The sequence below is a fragment of the Marmota monax genome, unplaced genomic scaffold, assembly GCF_021218885.2.
Source record: "Marmota monax isolate L192 unplaced genomic scaffold, Marmota_monax_Labrador192_F-V1.1 WCK01_AAM20220418_F8-fsc00029, whole genome shotgun sequence".
NCBI classification, from domain to species: Eukaryota; Metazoa; Chordata; class Mammalia; order Rodentia; family Sciuridae; genus Marmota; species Marmota monax.
Genome location: NW_026693024.1, coordinates 11,731,386 through 11,743,425, shown reverse-complemented (window position 1 = coordinate 11,743,425; position 12,040 = coordinate 11,731,386).

Below are 12,040 nucleotides of genomic sequence, written 5' to 3'. Positions count from 1 at the left end.
TAGATGGGGATCCACTGATGAGCCGGCTTCTCCCCCATGGAACCAGCCGGGTGCAGTCCTCAGCCCTGGGCACAGGGAAGGCAAGACACCAAGCAAGAAACCCCAAAGTGAGTCAGGAAAAGACCAAGTCCAACTCGCCTTACGTCCCCCCAGGTCGTGACGCGTAGGCACATGTTGGTCCTGTGGCTAGTTTTTTGTTTGTTTGTTTGTTTGTTCTCCCCAGAAGGCAGGGGAGAAAACGCTAGAAAGAACAACTTAAAAAATTTAACACACTGACTTTTATCTCCAAGTTCACCACTGCCAGTCTCTAAGACAAATTCCTCGGCAGCCTGGGAGGTAGGGAAAAAAAAATCACCTCCATACCTCACAACATGATTTAAGTCATCTCCCAATGACTGTAATTAAGAAAACTGAGTTAACAGAGAGGGCACCTTATTTTGTCTCCTCACGGACAATTTTCCAGGGAGACGAGAGTCAGCAAAAAATGATGTTAAATGAAAACATACCCCTAATTTTCTCTGGCCTGCCTGGCAGTCAGGATACAGCAGACACAAGATACCAGCTCTCCCTCCCCCTGCCTCATTGTCCAAAAGCAGTTTATGAGTCTCCTTTATGACCCCAGCAGCATAACAAGAGTTTTCCAGAACCATCTGAGCCCTCTTGTGACTTGAGTACCCCATTGAAGAGGTTGCAAATAGGACATTTTAAATGTTGGTAGAGAAGCAACTTATTTCAGAGTCTTGTACAATGTCGAAACACCAAGACACAGGGCTGGTGTGGGTGTATTTTAGGACAATGTAAAAATGTAAATGGGAAGCTGAGTTAGGGTCGTCCTGGCCTTTAGGCAGTTAATTCTACCTGTCTAGACGTCCAGTCAACACTAGGAAGGGCCTAAGATTTGACAAAAGGTTTAGTTGAATAATGGGTCCTCCAATCCCATTTGCAAAAAGAAAATCAACAAGCAAGAACACAGAAGTTCTTCAAGGAACGAGGAGAGGAGGACTTGTAGGGACCGGCTGTGCAGAGGAAAGTCCGCTAGAGACAAAATTATCATATCCCCTGTTGCTTGCAAAAGGAGGTAAACTTTGGGGCATTTACTCCTTCCAGATGGCTGCCCTAAGTTGGAAGGGAGCTCCCAAGAGTCCTTTACTGTTCCACCAGTGCAAATGACAAGCACTCAATCGCCCAGTAACAAGGCCTTTGGGCTCTACCCAGGATGCTTTGAAGCTTTTCCTTTAGTACCCAGCATTGGGAGGTCTGCAGCCATGTTCGCTTGGATGCCTTCTGGAGGGTGCTACAGATAGCACCCCCTTGTGGTCAGGTGAGGAGGACCAATTTGGCTTTTATAAAGGATTCCACCACTAATCTGCCTGGGAAATAGCCATGTACATAATGACCTGGCTCAACACTGTGAAAGCAAGGTTTTAAAATGATTGCTCAGTTTTCTACAAACAAACACATAGCAATATTATCATTTCCTGGACTGCGCAAGTCTCTGTTCCATTGTATATTTCAGAACTAGGGCATCTTGGACTGGGAGTTCATCTCCATCTGATGGCCTGGCTCACACAGGAGCTCATTTCATGTTTGTTGACTGACTAATCAAATAAGTGAATCCATCTCCTACCTGTCCACACCCAATTCCACATTGATGGGTGGAGCCCTTTAAAGCATAAAAGACTTTGCAGGATCCTTAAATAAAAACTAAAATCCCTTCCAAGGAAAGGATTTACAGTGGTCATGAGTTATTTTTACATTGTTTCCTTTTATATAAGCAATTTTCCATCTTTTACTTCAGTCTCTTCTGCTATTGACCGACAGCTATATGATTTCTCTGCTATAAGTTTCTGAGGGTGGATTTCATGTTTCACAGCACCTGACAAACTTCACTCACTCCTTTTCAGAGTTGGTGGGATCAGAAAAAACCCTGTAAAATCCATGGTTTTAGATAACTCTGGGGTTAATCAGCTCATGCACTCTCAACATGACCTGGCACATTTGCTATTGTCTGTCCTGGGGCTTGAGCCTCCCCCATATTACAGCACTGAAAGACCTCTGACTCATGGTGCCAACAGGTAAAATAATTACAAAGAAAATTGACAAGACCTTGACCGGAAGAAAAGCTTTATTACCAATAGCACATGATAGGCAGATGTATTCCTATTTAACCATCAGGCAGTGTTTGCTTTTCCTACGTAATCAATGAGCTCTTTCTCATGGAAATTAGAAACTGATCATTAACTGATCATTTTTTGTTTGTGTGTTTTTTTACTCTACTGACAGGAAGGTCAAATGCAAATTGGATGCTCAGTGTCAGTAACTAAATAGCACAGCTTGAACGTATGGATCTAATTTTTCTCTTCCCATCTTTTCTACCTAGACTATTCTATCCTTTCTTTTTAACTTCTATCTTTGGTCACCTGCAACGAACACATGGAGGAGTTGAGATGCTCACTGGGTATGTAAGGAAGCAGGGGCCTTGCTTGTCTTCATGCTGGGTCAAGCTGTTCTGTAATAAAATCTCCTGGCCCCGAGCCCTGCAGCTCCTAGACTACATATACCTACCCTTAGGGGGCAGTAGAACAAGTTCTTCTGTTGTCTAGTCTCACACATTTCCATTCACATTTGCTTGCAACTTATCCCAGCCTCTGGTATGAAAGCAGCCAGATTTCCCTCTATCAATCTCCCCTCAGGGAAGAAATGCCTTTTCCTGAAACCTCAGACATGTGTTAATATATTTGACCCTCAAATATAGCTTTAAGGGTTAAGATTCCATTCCTTTTTCTTTAGGAGGTGATTCTGCTACCTTCTAATTTTATAGGTGCAAGCTTGACTTATTGGAGCCCAGAAATGCTGAAGCCTCAATTGTTCTGCCTAGAGCAACGTCTAAGCCCTAACCAAAATGCCTGAGACACGGATAGGCCTTCATGAGTGTGTTAGTCAGCTTTCCATTGCTGTGACAAAATACCTGAGAAAAGAAACTTAAATAAGGAAAAATTTATTTTGGTTCTTCACAGTTTTAGGGGTTTCAATCTATCAGCAGAGAGAGAAAAACAGAAACAGAGAGACAGAAAAGGAGGAAGGGCCAGGCCCAGGCCAGGTCCCAAAATACCATTCAAGGTAACAACCCAATAATGTATGTCCCCCTTGTTATTGTTTAGATACTAGGTGTCCCTCCCCAAAGCTAATGTATCAGACAATGCAAGAAAGTTTAGAAGTGAAATGATTGGGTTATGAGAACTTTAGCCTAACCAACTCATCGATCCTCTGATAGGGGATAACTGTAGATAGATAGGGCGAGGCGAGGAGGTAGATCATTGTGGGTGTGCCTTTGGAGTACATATGTTGTCCTTGGTGAGGAACTCTCTCTGTTTCCTGATGCCATGTCCTGTGCTGCTTTCCTCCACCACACTATTCTGCCATGATGTCCTGCCTCACCTAGCAATGGAGCCGTCTGTGAACCGAGACTTCTGAAACCGTGATCCCCCCATAAACTTTTGCTCTTCTAAATTGTTCTTGTTGGTCACAGCCATGCAAAACTGACTAAAATACTCCAACTAGACCTACCCACTGGTAGTTAAGGTTCAACCACTTCCCAACAGCGCCACCAGCTGGAGGTCACGTCTTCAACACGTGACAACTAACAGGGCAGCAGACTTCCAGACAGACTGGAGACACCATCTCTAAATCTCTAAATTCACAGATGCTAGCCAGAAAAAGCATCAGATTCCAGGAGGTATCTCCACCAGAGGAGCAAGGACAAATGGCAGTTGGGAATGTCTACAGGACCTAAAGCTAAGAGTATTTTATACAACAACAATTTGAAGAAGGAAAACACAAGTTGTCCACGTTGAGCTTACAGTGGCTAATGACGAAAAGGGTGGGTGAGGATACGCAGGCCACGGTTTGGACAGGAGGCTAGTCCTCGAGGAGAAGCACTTGTTGCTTCTGGGTTGGTTGGAGGCCTGGTGGCCCTGGCAGGGACCTGGTGGCCCTCGTGGTTGCCACAGTGGGATTTCAGTCCTTGGAATTTTGTTGGGTTTCTATACCCGTTCAGGAATGTGAGTGGGTCTTGTGTTGTTTTCCTTGTAGCTGCTAAATGATTAACTTCTCTTATCTCTTCCCTCCTCCACGCCCAGGCTTTCTAATTAGGTCTAGGACATCTCGGGGTGACCACACCACTCTCCCCACCCCACACACGCCCTGATCCCTTTGTCTAGCAGCTCTGCTTCAGTCTCCCCGCAGACCTGCTGTGGGCTAGCTGCAAGGAGGAAACAGCCTTCACAGGGTGGGAAAATGGGTCGATCCCTTGGCCCAGCAGAGTGGCCAAAATCTATACCAACAGTGAAGGGCAGAAAAATACTATGGCCTCCAGAAGTGAGACCCCGAGACCATCCCAATGTCACCTACTTAGGTAGTATTGCATTTCCTCACTTAATTTTGAGGAAACATCAGACACACACAAATATTTTTTGGTGGGATGAGAGGGGGACATAGAGTCTGCAAAGGTACCATTGCTATAAAAGATAAATGAAGGTTCTGGAAATGTTTCTGATTAAAGCAGACCAGAGGGACATGACAATGGATACAAATATCTGGCCCTAGACTGGATTCCACCCTGCAGGAAATAATAAGGGCATCACTGGGTCAACTGTCAACATGGAAATGCAGATGGTAAATTAAACAAATTAGATCAGTGTGAGATGCACTCAAGTTGATAAATACTGTGCGGTTCTGCAAGAGAATGTTCCTAGTCTTAGTTAATGTGTCCTGAGGTATTCTAGGATGAAGGGCCTCAATATACATAGTTATGCTGCCGTATTTTTAAAAAATTATACATATCAACAGTAATCTGTAGAATTCACCCTTTACTGAATCTCAGTAAGGGGTGAGTTCTATTTTGAATCTTATAGCTTTTCTGAAAATTTGGAATATATATAAAGCAAAAACAACAACACATCAATATGACATTCATAGTTTGGCCTCAGCAAGTGGGTTTCACTTTCATCTCTGCCTCTTAGCTGCGAGATCTTGAACTACTCATCTCTCTGCAAGCCTTGATGTTCCTATCAGCTAAATGGGAATAACAGCAACTGAATCAGAGGCTAGTTGAAAGACTGAAACTAGAATTAATGACTATTGGTAAAGCATTTTGAACAGGGTTTGGCAAACGTCATCATGTAAACTTTTTTGGGGAGGGATTGAGGTTTTTTCCTTTTTTATTGTGCACTGATAATTTATGATTATACAAATGCACAAGATACAAAGTGATGTTGTGATTTATGAATACGAGGTATAATAATTACATTAAGCTAGTTTACATATCCATCACCTCAAATACTTAACACTTTTTTGTGGTAAGAACATTTGAAATTTACTCAGTAATTTTGAAATGTACAATACTCTCTTATTACCTTTATTCACCATGCCATGCAACAGGATAAAAAAATCCATATTTCTTCTGTCTAATAAATATTTTGTGCCTTTCAATCATCATCTCTCCATTCCCTCTTTTTTTGGGGGGGACCAGGGATTGAACTCAGGGGCACTTGACCACTGAGCCACATCCCCAGCCCCATTTTGTATTTTATCTAGAGACAGGGTCTCACTGAGTTGCTTAGCACCTCACTTTTGCTGAGGCTGGCTTTGATTTTGCAATACTCCTGCCTTGGCCTCCCAAGCCACTGGGATTACAGGTCTCCATTCCTACTTCTCCTTTATATAAATGTTTGATAAATACACTACATGAATTCTGAAATCAAAAGGAAAAAAAAAGAAAGAAAACAAGTTTTCCAAATCTAAGTTTCCTCTCAGGATCCACTGACTGGTTAAAATAGCATTAGTTGATGTTGGAATAGACTAAGCCTGAACTGAGTATGTTAATTGTTGGACAACCCATCAAAGTCACATTCCGTTCATCAGGTAGGACTGGGAACGTGGGAGAGATTACATTACTCATGAAAATCTGCTTTTGCAAAAGCTGTGAGATGTACTCAATATCGGATATTGAGTTTAAAATAAGGACAAGTAAAAAAGACAACTCATTACTCTTCTGACGCATGAACTGAACCTTCAGAATTCTATTGCACTTCCAGGAAATAAGTGGAGGAAGAGGATACTATTCTTTATGGTCCACCTTGTTCTAAGATGCAAAGCAATTAGAAAATCAGAAACAGTCTTCTTACAGCTGTAACTATTTCAAACTTCATAGAATGTCTTACTACCTACCAAACACCTGATAAAGTTTTATGTTTGGCCTCTACTATTCTCCTGGAAGACAGCAGAGTTGGGGCAACTAAGTCTTTTTTGCAAAGTTCCCGAAGTCTCTCGCTGAGAAAATCAGAAATGTTGGCAGGGCCTGAGCAAGCACTATCCTCAGCCATCCCAGACTCATGCTGCAGGGCTTTCGAGAAAGCACCAGGTTGTTCCCCCAAGTTCCGGGAAGATGACCACCTAAAAGAATCCAGGTGGAGGGCAGCTCAAGGTGACTGTGCCAGAGAGGGGTGGTTAGAAATATTCCCAGAGGTTCCTCCAAAGATCTGCAGACCATCTGTCCCTCTAGCTATACCACACTTTGCCCTGATGGAGCCAAATCTCTAGCAAGTTGTGAACCTGGAACATTCTGTCTTGGCCCCCATGTCTCACAGCCCTGCTCTCAGCCCCGACGTGACACCATAGACCTGCGCTTCATGGACATATTGTTTTAAGAAAGGGGTTCACTGTTCTGCCAATACAGTGATACGCTTTTTTATATTAGTACTTTAAAACAAGAAGTTCATCTAAAAAGACTCTTGACTTGAAAGGGAAGCTCCCTAGGACTCTTTTGTTTTCCTGAAATTTACCCCAACTTAAAAAACAGATTGCCCTACATGTAACAGCTGTATTCAAAAAGAGTCATAAAATTGTCTATGGTTTTACAATAATAATTGAAATTTGCTAATCCAATAAGGCATGCCAAGGATTATGTGATTGTTGCTGCTATTATTTGTCAAACAATGAAAGTAAAATAACATCATGACATATAAAAATAAAAGTGGAATGAACGCACCACGAATGGATCTTTTTACAGAAAGCTTTTTCTCCACCCATTTCCTCTTGCTATCAGCCAGCTAGGTGGTCAACCATTTAGTTAAAAAATAATGGTACTGAAGATCCAGTCACATCTGCCAGTTTCTTTATGTATCAGGAAGGAAAGTGGGAGAAGGAAATGACAGACTAGAGAAAACCACCCATACGGTCAGGATGTGGTGGAATCCAGTGATGGTTTTCTGAGAACATTTTCTTGGGGTTTTGGTGCAAAGTGGCACATTGTTTGCATTTTCATAGTTTGTTTCCAAATGTGCAGGTGTCCTTGATTATCTACTATTATGGTATGGAAATGAGGTGTCCCCCCAAAAGCTTCTGTGTTAATGCAAGTGTGGCTGGAGGAAGTAGGTCACAGGGGGCATGCCTTGGGGGTTATATATTGTATCCCTGGTTCCTTGAGCTCTCCTTCTGCTTCACAACTGCCATGAGCTGAGAAGCTTTTGCCCGCCACACCCTTCCGCCATGATGTTCTGTCTCACCTCAGGCCTAGAGCAATACATTCAACTGTCCATGAACTGAACCTCGGACACTATGGGCCCCAAATAAACTTTTCCTCCTCTGAGTTGTTCTTGTCAAGTATTTTGGTCACAGTGATGAAAAGCTGACACATCTGCCTATCAAACTAGACTCTGGAGCCGGGTGTGGTGGCTCACGCCTATAATCCCAGCAGCTCAGAAGGCTGAGGCAGGAGAATTGCTCGTTCAAAGGCAGTCTCAGCAACTTAGTGAGGCCCTAAGCAACTCAGCAAGACTCTGTCTCTGATAAAATACAAAAAGGGATAGGGATGTGGCTCAGTGGTTAAGTGCTCTTGAGTTCAATCCCCAGTACAAAAAAAAAAGGAATTGGACTCTGATCTGCCTCAGCAGAAGGCCTGGCATTCAGACTGGGTTTTATTCATTTCCTGTGACTTTTGTTTCTGAATCTTCGACAGAACAATCCTGCCCTAACTTCTTTTAATTTGATCATTCTTTCAAGTCTTGACTCTTCCTCCCAGTTTACTTGAGGTATAATTGACAAATAAAAATTGTATATTTGTGAAGTATAATGTGATGTTTTGCATTGTGAAATGGATATCACAATGAAGTTAATTAACATATCTACACCACTTCACCTAATTTGTGTGTGTGTGTGTGTGTGTGTGGTGAGAATACTTAAGATCTACAGTCTTAGCAAATTTCAGAAATGCAGTGCTTTTTGATTAACTGAAGTCTTTAAGCATGCTGTTCAGTATGCATAGTTCATTATAACGAACTAGAAGAAAGGAGTTTGAAAGTCTCCAGAATTTACTCCTCCTGCTTAGTAGGCAATCACAAAGGGAGACTTTGTTCCCATTGACCAACATCTCTCCATTTCCTTTACCCTTTTACTCTCTGTTTCTTCCTTGGGTTTTGCATCAAAATAAGTGAGGGCTGGAAACTCCCCAGTAGCCAAGTGGAGGGGCACAGAGAGGATGAAGGAGAAGGTAGTGGCATTTTTCTGTAAGTATTCTAATGTACATGAGTGTCACTTTGTAAAGATCTCTCCCCATCCTGAGAAATTTCCGTTGGACCTCAGAAACAAGAAAAGCAAAGCTCTACTATTTACAATGGCCAAGATATGGAATTATTTCAGCATATCAATGAATGAATGGTTAAAGAAAATGTGGTTTTTAAACACCATGGAATACAGTTCAGTCATAAAAATAATGAATTTCTGTCATTTGCAGCAATATGAATAAAGTTGGAGGGTATTATGCTAAGTGAAATGAGCACAGAAAGACAAATACCAGAAGTTCTCACTCATTTGTGGAAACTAAGAAAAAAGTTGATCTTGTTGAAGACCAGAGTAGAATTTGGGTCTAGAGGCTGGGAAGGGTGAGAGGAGAGGAGAGAGAGAGTTTGGGTAATAGGCATCGAAAAAGAGGAGGAATCAGCTGCTCTAGAGCACAGGAAGTTGACTACGGGTCACAACCATTTATGTATCTTTTATAAAGAACTAGAAAAAAGGAGTTTGAAGGTTCCCGACTCAAAGAAATGACACCTGTATAAATAGAGGGGCATGCTAATTTCCCTGATATGATCATTATACAATATATTCACATACTGGATTATCATGCTGTGCCCCATAACTGTGTATCATCATCACATGTCAATTAAAAAGAGAAAGCTAAGCTGCCCTGAAGAGCCACTATGGGTACTGCATGGCACAGGACCATGGCTCCTTCTCCCAGGGAGAAGGGGGATCTTACTCAGTCCCATCAACCTTATCCAAGCTGCAGTCTCCCAGACAGTGTGAGCGCCCCCTACTGGCCCTGCCCACCTCTGCACTCACCAAGTGCACTGCCAGTACCACACCAGAGTCTGAACGACCTTTTAAAAGCACATATCCCATTATGTATATATGACACATTATTTTTATCCATTCATCTATTGAAGGGCATCTAGGTTGGTTCCACAGTTTAGCTATTGTGAATTGTGCTGCTCTAAACATTGATGTGGCTGTGTCCCTGTAGTATGCTGTTTTTAAGTCCTTTAGGTATAGACCTAGGAGAGGGATAGCTGGGTCAAATGGTGGTTCCATTTCCAATTTTCCAAGAAATCTCCATACTGCGTTCCACATTGCCTGCACCAATTTGCATATTACTCATCAATAAAAGAGAATAAAATCATGGCATTTGCAGGTAAATTGATGGAGTTAGAGAAGATAATGTTAAGTGAAGTTAGTCAATCCCATAAAACCAAATGCCGAATGTTATCTCTGATATAAGGAGGCTGATTCATAGTGGGGTAGGGAGGGGGAGCATGAGAGGAATAGATAAATTCTAGATAGGGCAGAGGGATGGGAGGGGAAGTGAGGGGGCAGGGCGTTAGAAATGATGGTGGAATGTGATGATCATTATTATCCAAAGTACATGTCTGAAGACACAAATTGGTGTGAATATACTTTGTATACAACCAGAGATGAAAAATTGTGCTCTATATGTGTAATAAGAATTGTAATGTGTTCCGTTGTCATATATAAATAAAAAACAAAAATAAATAAATAAATAAAATCAGCATACTACTGTGAAAAAATAAATAAATCAATAAATATAGGGGCTGGGGATGTGGCTCAAGCGGTAGCGTGCTCGCCTGGCATGCATGCGGCCCGGGTTCGATCCTCAGCACCACATACAAACAAAGATGTTGTGTCCGCCGAAAACTAAAAAATAAATATTAAAAATTCTCTCTCTCTCTCTCTCTCTCCCTCCCTCACTCTATCTTTAAAAAAATAAATAAATAAATAAATAAATATAAGCACATGTCTCATCCTGCTCAGTGTCTGCCACTCTTCCTCTTTACTCTTTGAGCTGAACCTTGACGGGCCCTGCCCCTCATTATCATGCTGACCTCTGACCCAGATCAAGACGTGATCCTCTTTGCCTCCCACACATGTTCCAACCACATGGACAACTTTCCTGAAGTCATTGCCCTCAACCTTTGTATCTGCTATGCCCCTGCCCTGAAAGTCCCCTTCCCAAATCCTCAGGATTGGGCTCTTTATTGACACCCAGAGCCCAGCAGCTTTCAACTTCCAATCCGCCATCACCCCCATCTCACCCCACCCCCGCCAGCCTCCTTCTAGCACATTCACCTCTCCTGATCCTCTCAGAGTCCTTATTTCTTTCTTCTTGCCCCTAAAATATGATCCCCATGTGAGAAGCAATGCTTGTCTATCTTGCTCATGGCTGGGTTCTCAGCCAAAATACTGCCTGGGGTAGGATACCTGCTAACAGGTGGCTGGTGGACCTGGGAACAGGGCTGTTCTTCTCATGGCTGAGTTGCCCAGGACGTCCAAGGTGTGGCTCTGCTGTGCTCCTCTTGCTCTGTTCCACTCATTGTAAGGTGGGACATAGAGCTCACGTTTATCCACTGTTCATTATTATAACAAAAAACGGAGGCTGGGCAACTTTTTTATTTTCCTTATGCTAGGACTCAACTGAAGGCCTTGCTCAAGCTAGACAAGTACTATACCTCTGAACTGAGCTACACCCCCATCCCCTGGGCAGCTTTTAAAGACATTTAGCTTACCATTTTGAAGGTTCAAGGGCGTGGCACCAGCATTGGCTCAGCTCTGGTGAGGACCTTATGGTGGATGGCATCACAGAGCCCCATGGGGGACAGCAATCACATGGGGATAGGAAACAGGAGAGGTTGTGGAGGGGCAGGCTTGTTTCTGTATAACAACCATCTCATAAGAACCAACCCGGGGTCCCCTAGGAGCTAACTCAACCTTTTCCAAGGGCAAGGCCCCAAGGACTTAAGGACCTCCCATTAGGCCCCGCCTCTTAAACCTTCCACACTGCCTCCTATGACCACGGCCCTGAGGACCCAGCTCCCACACGTGAACCCTGGTGGGACAAGCCATAGCCAAATCACAGCACAGCTAAATGCATCATAGAGACTTTCTCAGCCCTACAATGTAGTGATGTGTAAAAAAAATTTTAAAAATAAATAAATAAATAAACAGTAAAGGTGGACTTCTGCCAAGCTGTACAAAATAGACTTGTGTGAGGAACAAGAGAAATCAGGTCCCTGTGTTCTCCACCAACCAAGAGTGGTCAGAGCAAAACCAGATGCCCTCCCTACCTGAGGCAGGGCCAGGCAGGCCACAGGGAGTATCAGGTTCCCTGCAGGAACCCACAAGAATCCCAAGGTCATGACCAAAGTCAGCCTCCAGCTGTCAGGAGAGCAGGTCCTAGGCTGAGCCTGCTCAGGACCAGCAGACACACGAGGCAAGAGGGAAATGGGACCCTCCCACCTGGCTACATTAGCTGGCTTTTAATTATAAGTCAAGCTAAGAATATTTTTTGCTTTGTAATGCATCTTTTTTAGTTTTTAAAAGAAATTTTAATTGGTCAAAAACATATAACATAAATGTTACCATCTCCACCATTTTTAAGTGTTCAGGACAGGGGCAAACACCAAGTCATAAC